Source organism: Cryptomeria japonica, chromosome 4, assembly GCF_030272615.1.
Source record: "Cryptomeria japonica chromosome 4, Sugi_1.0, whole genome shotgun sequence".
Taxonomy (NCBI): domain Eukaryota; kingdom Viridiplantae; phylum Streptophyta; class Pinopsida; order Cupressales; family Cupressaceae; genus Cryptomeria; species Cryptomeria japonica.
Genome location: NC_081408.1, coordinates 246156473 through 246169977, shown reverse-complemented (window position 1 = coordinate 246169977; position 13505 = coordinate 246156473).

The following is a 13505-nucleotide window of genomic DNA, read 5'->3' as shown; positions in this document are numbered from 1 at the left end:
CACATCATCCTTGAACAATCATCAGTGAAGATCATAAATATCTGTCACCTTGAATGCTTCTTGTTCTTATTGGTCCACATAGATATGTAAGAACCAAATATAACAAGTGCTCTACTGAGAAGGACTTGCTCTTGAAAGTTGAAGAAGTCATCTTTCCTAGCTAACATTCTTTACAAAGAGCATTAACTAGTTTGTCTAGCTGAGGCAAACCTCTTACTATCTTAGACTTGCTTACTTTAAGAATATTGTCAAAATTTATATGACAAAATATCCTATACCAAAGCCAACTATCATCTATTTTTGCAATCAAACAGTTGCTAACTTAAGGATTAATATGAAATAGATTACCTCTAGTCTTCTTCCCGGTTGCAATCAATTCACCTTTGTTGTCAAAGATTTTGCACATGCCATTTCTAAACTCTAGTGGGTATCCTCTGTCATTAAGTTGTGTCACACTTAAAAGATTGCGCTTTAGGTCTTCAACCCAATAGACATTGTCGGCACTGCTCTTCACATTAAGAGAAATAACTCCCTTACCTTTAACCATATAGGGCGAGTCATTGCCAAATCTGACAACATCGCCATCAAATTCCTTCAGGGAAAGAAATTTTCTCCGATCACTGATCATGTAATGTGAACAACCACTATCAATGATACAATCATCAGAGTTATCCATCCTAGATACTAGTGCCTTCTGATATGGTGTTTCTTCCTTAATAGCTACAAACACAATATCTTCACTAGCATCATCATCAGATTCTTCATCAGTAATACCACTGTCAATAGCTACAAGACAATCTCTCTTGCCTTTACCCTTATACTTCTTAAATTTTTCTCTCTTCTATTCATTTTCACTCTTAGGGAAATTAGCTGCTATATGACCAATATTATTGCATGCAAAACATTTTAAGGGTACCTTACCTCTATATTTACTAATGCTTCAAGTTCCACTAAGTTGTCTTCATCATCAACATCCCTGCTGGATCTAGATACATAACCATGGCCGATATCTCTACCTCTTCTCACAGATGGGTTAGAGACAGAAGCTCTAAATGCAAATTTTGATTTTAGTACACTACCATCATAGCCATTTAATTCAAAGGCAGTAAGTTTTCCAATACTAGAGGCTAGAGTTACCTTTATCTTGTCAATGGATTTCAACTCCTGAATAGCTGCAACTCGGATAGCATAGACCGGTGGCAGGGTTCTTAGAACCTTACCGATTACTGTGGCATCTTCCACTTTCCCTCCTACACTCTTTATTTCACCAACTATCTCTTTAATCCTTTGACCATACTATTGGATATTCTCACCTTCAGACATTCTCATGTCATCAAAATTTCCTCTTAAACTCTCCTCTTTGGCAATCTTAACGTGTTCATCACCACTATAAATATCTTCAAGTTTTTTCCACACTTCATGTGTAGTTTCAAGACCATAAACATCTACATATTCAACATCAGACAGGGAACTGATAATAGCCTCTAATGCTTGGTGATTTTCTTGATGTTCTTTCTTCTGATCATCAATCAGGATTCCAGTAGGTGTAATATACTTAGTTCCTATATGATCCCAATACTGACTACCAAGACTCTTAATGTAAATCTTCATTTTGTCACTCTATATTCTATAGTTATCTTTGTTTAACTTCAGACCTTCTTTCTTCATCATGATCTACAAGATCTTTTCCTCAAGCTATTAGGCTTTTAGATTAAAGAGGACCTGAGATGCTCTGATACCAATTGATGGTATGATGAAATAATAAGTATCTGGTAGAATACTGAGAGTGGGGGGGGGGGGGGGTGAATGAGTATACTAAAAAGCTGATACAAAGTTCCCATACTCAAATTCAATCACACAAAGTAAACATATCTCAGTCAAGATCAATATTCATAAGAATACTTGACATCAACCGGTTTGACTGTTATGACAACTTAACAATAAACAACTTTAAACTTGTGAACATCAACAATGCTTAATCATAACTCAACATATTCATCTCTCAATGCTTCTAGTTATCATGCCTTATTAGAAGTTAATCAAATCAACAAATAAGATCACAACCACAAAAACATTCACCACTTGACACAAATGTTTATACGTGGAAAACCCAAATAGGTAAAAACCACAGTGAGATGAGACTCACAAGGATAGCTATATGAACTCTTCTAAAGTTCACCCTATTAGGAGCCAACCCTGTTAAAGCTTTACAATAAGTCTTGTTAAGAACTAATTCCGGTTAGGAATCATCCAGTTAAGGGATTTACAAATATGTCTTGATGAAAAACACAATACACTGTTAAGAGTAACCTCGCTGGAGGATTTAAGAATCCAAGCTAACGGACCACCTTGTTAGAGGATTTAATGAGTAACCAAGCTTGTTAGAGCTTACCCAGTTAAGGGAATTCACTTCTGCTGTAATTGTTAGAAAAGAACAGGTTTTCTTGATCTGTCTGAATAATACTACATTTGCTTGATCAGATCCTTTTAAGCTTCAATCTACCTTCACTCAAAGTGCAGATCCATTCACTGGTTAGGCAACAACACACTCGACAGGTTTCTACTAATCTTGCCAACAATTTTTACAGACAACTTCATCGACCTTAAATACAAATCAATTAAACCTAATTCTCATCATCGAGATTAAAAACATGTCAATACAATCTTGACCATTAGAAATCATGACAATCTCTTCACATTCTTCAAGAAAATCCCAACCGCTCCATGATCACCACTTCATCGGACTTTGTAACTCATCACGCATTGTGTATTAGATGCAATCCACTTTGCTCCTTCCCTAGACAATAAACAAATGCGCCAGAATAATTTGAACTTATCCTCGTACAATGACCACACGTGTCTCCATCATTACCGCTCATCAGATAATAAACCAACAAACTTGATCGGTTAGGGTTTAACAACTGATAGGGTTTACCGATTACATTGCATAGAAAGGTTTAACCCTTTACACCGGTTCACCGGTTCAACTCACAAACTTTACATACCGGTTTACAACATCTTCCACAAATCTATTCTTACTGGTTATTAGCCAATATCAAAAACAACAATATCAACAATAACATGAATACCATTACCTGTTCAATTGACATCAATGACAACATATCAATAATGCAATCTATATGCAAAATGCCAACAACATTAGCTTCGTACACTGACACATCGGCTTCTGTACGCTACGTGTCACAACTAGATTTTGCCATGTAAGGACGTTCGTACTATACGACCAATAGTCAGTCGGGGAGGTGAAGTTTTCATGACGTTCATACGACCGTCAAATTTAATCTTGTGATTTTTTGAAATCATTTTTTTGAAAATTTGGCAAGCCCCTCCTGTTTTTGCAGTTCAACTTCAAATGGCGATATCTTGCTCATTTTTGCTTCTTTTTGTGTGTAATTTTTTTTGAAATGGGCTAATTTTCATTTACTTTCACATGGTGGTGTTATTTTCTGATTTGGATGGACATATTTTTTAGAAATTTTAGTTTTTGGTGACTGTACCTGTCCAATCCCCATTTCTGCAACTTTAGGGACTCCATTTGGGCTCATACAAACTCCTTTTCAGGAGCCATATTTTTTGAAAGTGCGTGATTTTTTGTCTCCTTTCATAATTAGCTATCAATTTGCAGTGATTTTAAGTGGAAATTGTACTTTCGACATATGGTAATTTTTGGCCAATTTGGCACTTGTATTGCATAGATCTATATTTTTGGTCTTTTGCATTGTAGTTCTTCATCTATTGGGGTAGTTTTAAAACAAATCAGAAGTCAACCTTGACATTGTTTGTAAGTGGCCTATTGTACACACACTACATATAAAGTGCCACAATCATCATTCTTGGGGGGGGGGGGGGGGTACTTTGATTGAGTGAATTTGGGGAGTTGTCTCTTCTGAACTTGTGCTCTTGTGGTCTTTCCTTTTGCTGCTATGGGTTCTCATAAGTTTCCTCTCTTAACTCTTCATAATTATGCTACTTGGAAAATTGATGCATGGAGTAAACTTATGGAAAGAGGATTAACTCATTACATTAATGGAACTATTATTGCTCCCGCTGATCCTAAGGCTGATGTCAATGGTCACTTGGATTGGATCGCTAAAAGCGTCATGGCAATTGGTACCTTAAGAAAGTATCTATCAAAGGATCTCATCTTTCATATTGAAAAATGTACCTTAATTAAGGATGCTTGGAAAAAGTTTCAAGACTTTTATGGTCAAGTTGATGAGATTAGGGGATACCAAATTGATACCGATCTCACCATGTTAGACCCCAAGAACTTTGATACTATACAAGATTATGTCACTAAGGCAAAAGAGTTGAGGGCACAACTCAAAGACTGTGGCATTGATAAAAAGGATACTCAATTGATATTCAATTTGATGGGAAAACTTCCACACAAATATCCAATATTTGTTTCTAGTTTCGAACCCAATAGGATGACAATGGGTTCAAGCTACACAATGCCTACATTTGATGCTTTCACTAAAATTTTGATGATGCAACAAGCTAAGTTGATAAGCATGGGAATTATTAAGACTTCTAAGTCTCAATCATTAGTGGCAACTCAAGGAAACAAGGGAAATCAAGGAAAGGAAAAATCAAACAAGAAGAAAGGAAAATCAAAGCCTAAGGACAAAGCACCACATTCTCCACAACAAGGGGATTCATCCTCTTCCAAGAAGGACAATTCACCAAAGAAGGAGAGACCTACTTGTGCCTATTATACAAAGGTTAGTCATGAGGAGCATCGTTGACATTCTAAGAAGATTGATGAGCTCGTACATATCCTCAAAAAGAACAACATTTATTTTCCTAATGCCTACAAGGAGGATTCATCACCTTCCACTTCCTCACAATCAAAGGGGAAAGTGAAAACATTCATGGCCTCTACAAGTGGGAAGACTCGCTCTTTTGAGACAAAAAAAGGAAAAGCTCTTTGTGCTACTACAAGGCATGATTCAGGGAGATGGCTTCTAGATTCAGGGGCTTCTTGTCATATGGCATCTTCGTAGTCTATGTTCTCTTCATTTGAGCCTTGCACCATGCCACAAATTTTGATGGGAAATCATACATGCATGGATGTGATTGAGAAATGAACTATTTCCATTGGGGATAACTCCTTCAATGATGTGTTGTGTGTACCCCATTTGACAAACAATATTCTTTCCATCTATCAAATCACACATGGGGCAACAAAGAAAATTGTGGAGTTCACACCTAAGTAAGTTTTCATTAGAGACTTGGAGACTAGAGCTACCATTGCGACTGGGGTGATGGATCATGCATCACGGTTATATTCCTTTTCAGATTTTGTTGAAGAGGATGGTTCTACATATGATGATTCTTCACATGATGATTCTACATATTATGATTCAAATTTTGAGGAGAACTTTGGGTACTTGAACTCGGGGATTCTCACATGTGACCCCGTTCTTGAGCCTTGCATTTAATCTCCTCCTATTGATATCAAATCACCTATTGCAACTGATGATGCAGATAGTGCGACAATTTTTCCTTCTTGTGATTTAGTGCAATAGGATATACCTTCTCTTCCAACTTCAGTTCATTGGGATGACTACTTGACAAGCATTGTAGGTTTGTTTGTGGAGTCTTACATTCTAGATTTGGGAGACATTATTGATGATATCCATCTTCTCTTTGATGAAGTCGATCCTTCTTATATTGTTGCAAGGGTACACTCTGACCCTCTTGTTCATTCTCTACAAGATCATTCTTCGAGGTTGACATGATTGTGGATTCTTATGTTCAACAGTTAGAGGAGGTCTCTTTATCTTTAAAGGAGACATGTGAGTCTTTGGATATTGTTCTACATTCATCTCCACTAGATCTTGGAGTGCCTTTTTCAGCAGTGTGGAGCAGTTTGCCACCTTTTGAAAGGGTATTTTTCAGCATTGACATGGGGACACTTGAGAAGTTTTTAGAGACTTCATTCATCATGAGTTTTTTTCCTACATCTTCCCTTCATGATTGGAGAGAGTTCATGGATACACCTTTGGTTTTGTTTATTGTTAAGGGGAGGAACGATGTTCGTCGTTCATGGAGAAGTTTCTTCATACATCTTTGAGCTTCTACTATTGGTGAAAATTCTACATTGAGGGGGGGCTACCCAGCTTCTCTTCTTCTATCATATGGGGGGACTTTTTCCTCACATGGGGTTTTGTTCCTCACGTGCTTCTTTGAGAGTTATTTGTATAGTATTCGTCTCTCTTTTGGGGGAGGGTTTTTTCCCATTGTGTTTTCTCTCTTTCCCCGCTTTATGGGAGATTGATTTGCATTTGCATTTGTACATGGGTACCTAACATGTCCATGTGGCCAAGATCCATCTTGCATTGCTTAGCTGCATTATAGACTTAAGTGAATTCCCCTAAGTTGCACTTAAGTGGGGGTGTTGGCATAATTATTTATTCATCTTTGATATGCTTACACTTTACTTAAAGTTTACTTAGGTACATGCATAAAATTGTAGTTTGCATATGAGAGACTTAGAGAGACGTGCATACATTGTGAGTGTGTATGTAGGAGAATTTCCACCTTTTATGGTGTGATCTTGTTGTTACATTCCACCTTCGGTGGGTGATCCACCTCATGTGGAATATTTTACTATTTCTCCTACCTACCCTTGCATCTCATTGAGCCACATGTAGTTATTGTGTGCTCTCTTGTCTCTTAGCCATGCCTTTATAAGTAGGCTCATCTACATTGTATGTGAATCTTGAAGATCCAGTTGATCTCTTTTTCATCTTTATAGGAATACAGTTTATTCTTGTCAAATTTTATCTCTTGTCATTGTGCTATCTTGTGGTCTCTTTGATCTTGGTTGCTTCAAGAATAATCTCATAGGATCCCTTTGTATCACTTGTTGCAAGATATCCCTTTTACAACTATTTTTTCCTTGCTTATAAGAGTCATGCCTCTTTATCTTGGATTTATGTACATTGTTGCCTAAAGGATATCTCCTTGGCGATGAAGGTGTGTGTCCTTGTTTCTATTTTCCTTAAGACATCAACATACTACCATGTTGACATCTTAATGGGGGGAAATACATCATGGCCTCCTTGTAGAATACTTTTCAATTCAAGTTACAGATTTTCTTGCATAATGTCGTGCTTGGTTGTCCTTATTGCATGTATTATATAGGGTGTACATTCTCAAAACCAGACCTAACTCTTATATGAGATGATTTATTCACAAAACCATACACAATTCTTTTGCATGTCTTATATGGGGTGTAAATGCTCGAAACTATATCAAAGTCTTAGACGAGATGTTTTCATTCCTGAAACTAGACACATCATTTTTCAATTGCATGTCTTATATAGGTTGTTGCATGCTCGAAACTAGACCTAACTCTTAGATAAGATGCTTAATTCCTGAAACTAGATGACATTTTAGCAAGATGAGTGGAATTAGCATAACATAGCTTGCTAAACTATTCCAACTCTTCCTTCCTACATGGATCACCTAGCATAACACATCTTGCTAGTTTGTGGAATCCATGTTCCTTCTTTCTGTCTCATGAACCCATAGCATAACACACTTTGCTAGTGTTGGATCATGGTTTATTGTTCTTTTGATTGGTGCATGTCCTTTTTTTTTTCTATAAGTCCATTTGTGATTTTACAATAACATTCTGAGAATGATATTAACAGTTGAGACATTTTGATTATCAAGGTCTCTTCAACTAGTTGACTTGGAACTTTGTGTTTTAGTACTAATATTGTTTGCTTCCATGTATATTCGAAGGTAACTTGCAAGGATTGATAGGATCCTATGCTTGGATGCTTGATCATCCCTCAACATTATCCTTTCCCTAGTTTGTATTTCTCTTAGGTTCTCTATCTCTTCATTTCTACTTTAGCACTAAGTATAATCGTAAGATTATACTCTGCTAAAGTGGGGGCTAAATGTAGCGTCATAAATTATACACCTTTATTAGTATTTCCAATTTCATACTCTCCTAGCACCTATTTTAGTATTTCCATTTCCTCTTTGCATTATGGGACCTTTATTGATTTAAATTAATATTATGAGTCTCATTTCACTTTATTACATCATCACACTCTTATTTGGGGCCTTAATTCTAACTTGTGTTCCCTTTATCATTTTATCCTAATTTTTCCTTAATCCTAGCCTAATTTCATCTCTCAAAGAATATTTCACATACCTATGCATTATGTTTTGAGCCACCGAGCTAGATTTAACATTAGATCCCCATTATCTCACATCCCTAGAAATTTGAAAAAAAGTTGATAGGATTTGGTCGTTGGGATTCACCTTGGTCTTGTACTTTTTTTTTTGCTAAATTTCAGGAGGATAATTTGGTAGCCTTTCCTAATTCAAATACCACTTTGTGCAAAAATCTATCAATTCTAAGTATGCCTAATGGTGATTTTAATTATGAAAACCCTATATAACACATCCCTCTCAATTCATTTTCACAATTACATCTTATGCTAACATTATCATCAATTCAAGTGTAATTCTTCTACCTTAAGAGAAGATCCAATTCAAGAAGCAACAAACTACATCAAGGAATCTTCAATTTATTTTTTATCTATGTTTTCATGATAACTTTTATGTGATTTATTATGTTATTGCATCAACACATGATTGACTTATCCTAAGATAATTGCATCACCTATTGAAGGTATAATCATCTACATTCAAGCATTTCAATTCCAAGTCTTGCCCCTGCCCTCAAAAGGCACACTTTCAATTTAATTTCTATTTCAATTAAGGTTAATTCCAAACCCGAGGTTTGACTTAAGGAAAAACGTTATCCATGACCCCCTTTCTTTCCTCTTCTGTGCAACTATAGGTACTTGACGGAGCCATAAGACCTCATACAACATCATGAGCCCGACATAAACTTGTTCTCAGAATTTGGACCTGATTTTTTGGGACCAAGGTGCTGGGGGCACCCATGTCTGGACTAGGGCACTAGGGGGAACCCCAATCCTTAGTGCTCGTCAAATTTTGCAAACAGATGCCACACAAATTCAAATTCCAAATTCTCTGACAACAACTAAAAAGACCAAGGCATTGGGCACCCTGGTGCTATTAGATCAACATTATATTTCAATCACAGGTGCATAGTCAGATTCCCTATCCATTTATGTGTCTGTCACAAGAATTATTTATCAGTCACTCACAATAGTTTAAGTGTTTACTTTCTTCATACCTTAGTCATAGTTTGAATTACTTCAATATATCTCCATAGTTCATGCACTTTCCATAGTAATGAAAGAATAAAAATCTTAGAAGTATCACTTGACTCTCTTTTACAAGAGTTAGTCAAATATGATCACTCCTCTAGGTGATTCTGTATTCCAATGCCAGTATGAAAGTGGATATTGGTCTTCTATCCTACTCGATTTCATTTTCATACTATAAACCAATTTTTTTTTAATGTGTAAAGAATGAAGTGTAGAACAATGATATATAATTTATTTCAAATTTGGATGAGTATGTCAAAAGTTATTAAAAAAATGGTACACACATAACTTTGATAAGTATGAAAACATTAGTAAAAGAAAATAAAAATGAATAGGTTAATGTTGTTCAAATCTTAAAATAAACATGGTTAGAAAGATAAGAAAATGTGTGAAATTATGGTGGCAATTTCACTAATACCTAGTTTATAGTGTGTAACCTTGATGATGAGCAAATTGAGAAACAAGAATGGAAGGAAGAATCACTACCTAGTTTATAATGCGTAAACTTGATGACAAACAAGTCGAGAAATAAGAATGGAAGGAAAAATCACATAAAAAGGAGGAAAGGGAAGCTCCCATGTCTAAGGTTTGTCATCCAAGGCTAAGTACAAGCCAAAATGTGTGCGGGTTATTTGAATTATGAACATGTATGCATTACTTTTAATAAACAAAACTCTTACATGTCTTCTTTATAGAAATAACACATACATGTTTTTCTTAGTAAGTATAATGACTTTACATTTTATATGTATATGTTTATATTTATATGTGTATGTGCATATAAATATGTTTACATATACATATATATTTCTTCATAAAACTAGGGATGCCATTGTGACTTCGCTGGCCCAGTTGATGTTCCAAAAGTTTTCTTCATTCCCCTACTAGAAAATCTGTGCTATCTTGTTGGTTAATATAACTCAAGTGAATCTTTTATTGGAAAAACATATGAAAGGAAACTCTCATTTTCTTTAAAAATTCTTTGGTTTATATTCTAGAGCATATCATTAACTACATCATCATTAAATCCTAGGATGCACCTAACTTTTTAGGTGTGCGACAAGATGTGGATGTTCTGATAATGGACCATTTGAAACTACCTCAACATATTTACTTGTCAAGGACCTGCCTTTTCCTTTTGATTGTGCACAGATTAAATTTTTCTATCAATATCCTCTTGTTATCCTTTTCCGAATCCAATGTCTAACCACTTTGATGTGCTCTTTGTTTCCAACTCTATTTACAAAGATGTCGGTCTGCAAATTATATCTCTTTCCTCATAGGTTTCACAAAAATTCAGTCAACTTCATCGTGAGATGATGAATATGATGACATCTTATCCAAGATGCAAATAAAAACATTAATTGTCTCAATGGTTAATTTAGTCCTAATTAAACTAGCCAAATCACTAAAATCTTGCATATCATTATAAGGTTAACCATGTACTATGTAAGGATTAACCAAACTCTATTGAAATTTGGGTGTTCATTTAAATGTGTTTCAATTTAAGAGAAATTATCATGAAGGAACATTTAAGTAGGTAATCATATTCCTGGTTCTTCATAATATGGATTTCTCAAAACAGGTTTAGAAAGAGTGATTTCTTCAAAAGTATCGATTGTTGTATGTCGGTGAACACTAAGAAAATTGATTTGTTTTCTTGATTTAAATTATATTGGAATGTTTTTTTTCTCAATAAAGGTAGAGCTAAGTAATTTTATATTCATTAACATATTCAAATACAAAATAATACCATACGAGCAGTATCAACTAATCATTAAATGAGTCTGAGAAGAGAATTAGGAAAGAAAACAAAATGGAGGATTCATACCTCCATGAAGTCCATATTGAACTGATAAAACATAAAACCTATAAATGTCCAAAAAGAAACTAATTATTATCAATAAATCTTAAACCTAGCTTGAAATGCCTCTATTCATGGCTTTCTAAAGAGGTTTCAACTTGACCACCACTTCTACAGAGCGGAGGGTGCCCTCTGCCTTTGCCACGACCTTGGCCTCGTCTGCAGCTACCCACTCCAATTCGACCTCTGCAAATGCACCCTCGGCCATAGACTCCTACATTTTCCATTTGAGATTCTATCAACCCATCACCATTTCCATTACCACCTTCAGCTGCAATTTGATTTTCTGGCAACCCAATTCCACTATTCTTCTCATTGGCCTTAAGGAAGCCATTCAAAGTATCAACTAATCATTAAACGAGTCTAAGAAGAGAATTAGGAAATAAAAGAAAATGGAGGATTCATACCTCCATGAAGTCCATATTGAACTGATAAAACATAAAACCTATAAATGTCCAAAAAGAAACTAAATTCTTATCAACAAATCTTAAACCTATCTTGAAACGCCTCTATTCATGGCTTTTCGAAGAGGTTCTAGCTTGACCACCACTTTTGTAGAGCAGAGGGCGGCCTCTTCCTCTGTCACGACCTCGGCCTTGTCTGCAACTACCCACTCCAATTCAACCCCTGCAAGTGCACCCTTGGCCACAGACTCCAACATTTTCCATTTGAGGTTCTGTCAGCCCATCACCATTTCCATTACTACCTTCAGCTACAATTTGATTTTCTACCAACCCAACTCCACTATTCTCCTCATTGGCCTTAAGGAAGCCATTCAAAATGAAAAAATCTTTAAAAATATCCTCCTTTTCCTAATCTAAAATGGCGGGTTTTGACCAATATGTCCCTAGATCTCCTAGTCTGGGCAAGTCCGCACCCTTCAAAACATCAAGATCTCTGAGTTCACTCAAAACATCAAGATCTCCTAGTCTGGGTGAGTCTGCACCCTTCAAAGAATATTTTAAAGTTATTTCTAACCCACCAAGTAATTCTGCCTCAAACAATTCCATAGCTAGAGCTCTAACCTAATCTTTAGAAATGTCACAATCCAGTAAAGAGGCGACAAATTTGGATGAGATTTGCATATTATCTCAATAATACTCCTTCCTATCCAGATGACCTTGTTTGAGCATCATTTTAGTTGCCAAAATCACCATAGGGTTGACAGTGCAGAGAATTTACTTAAGCCTCAAGTTTGAAATCTCCTTAAAGGTGCACTATCGATTAGGACTGGTAAGAGAAATTGGAGTGTTGACCCCAAAACAGGCTACTGGTTTTGAGAAGATTCTTATGATGATTCTGGAAGGGACCTCAGAGGATTCTTCCATCATCAAGAAAATAACCAAAGCTCTATTTTTTCAGACTAGATGGAGAAAGATTGATTTTGTGGAAATAACTTAACCGAGAAGCTAGGAATAATGCTTATGACAGACGGTACCACATGGTTTGTCATCATTAATGAAGGCAGCTGACATCTCTTTGCATACATACCATCTTGAAACAAAAAACACTTCAACGGAATGAAAAGTCAGGCAAGATAATTTAAAGCATTAACTACTCCGTCCATATCGAGCACAAAACAAGGCCAGTGGGTAGGGATAACTTTAAGAAACCATCCCTCGAGCAATTGCATAAAATCCAAGCGAATCAGACATTATTTTCGGGGGAAAATTTTCATATTGATGGCGAAATTTTTTTTTAAAATAGGAAAAAAAATTATTTTGTATTGGCGATTTTTTTCTAGGGTACGAAAATTCCACAAATTTCTGGCGAATAATACCTTGTTCTATGGGGAAAATATATATTGTGGGAGGCGAATAATTTTTGTTAAAAGGAACAAATATATAATTATATGGACGAAAAATTTTACTCCGAAGGAAAAATTATTTAAATGTATTGGTGATTTTTATCCACCGCTTGAAAATTATTTAATATGTTTTGGCGAATATTTTGTTATTTATGGAAAAATATATAATTTATTGGCGATTTCATGAATTCATTGTCATTAATAGACAAGGCACATCACATCACATCAATACATCACATTGAGTCCAGACTGTGAACGATGTATCAATAAGCGCGACCTCTTTGACACATGAAGGGTGACACATACCTAAAATTTATCAATGATTTTGAACCATTCGATGATTGTAGATCAATGACTGAAGTTTTATTTCGGCCCAATTTTCTAAAGAGAACATAGCTCACCAGAAAGTGCCCGAAGTGGAATTGTATTCAATAGACACGTATCAAATGTCACAAATCACGATTGATAATTTCATTCATTTAATATATATCTATTCACTAATTGAAATCCACTTTGTCCCCATGACTTCCAATTTGATACTTGCCAACTTAGTACTGGTTTATAGCTGTTTCCATTTTTGCTC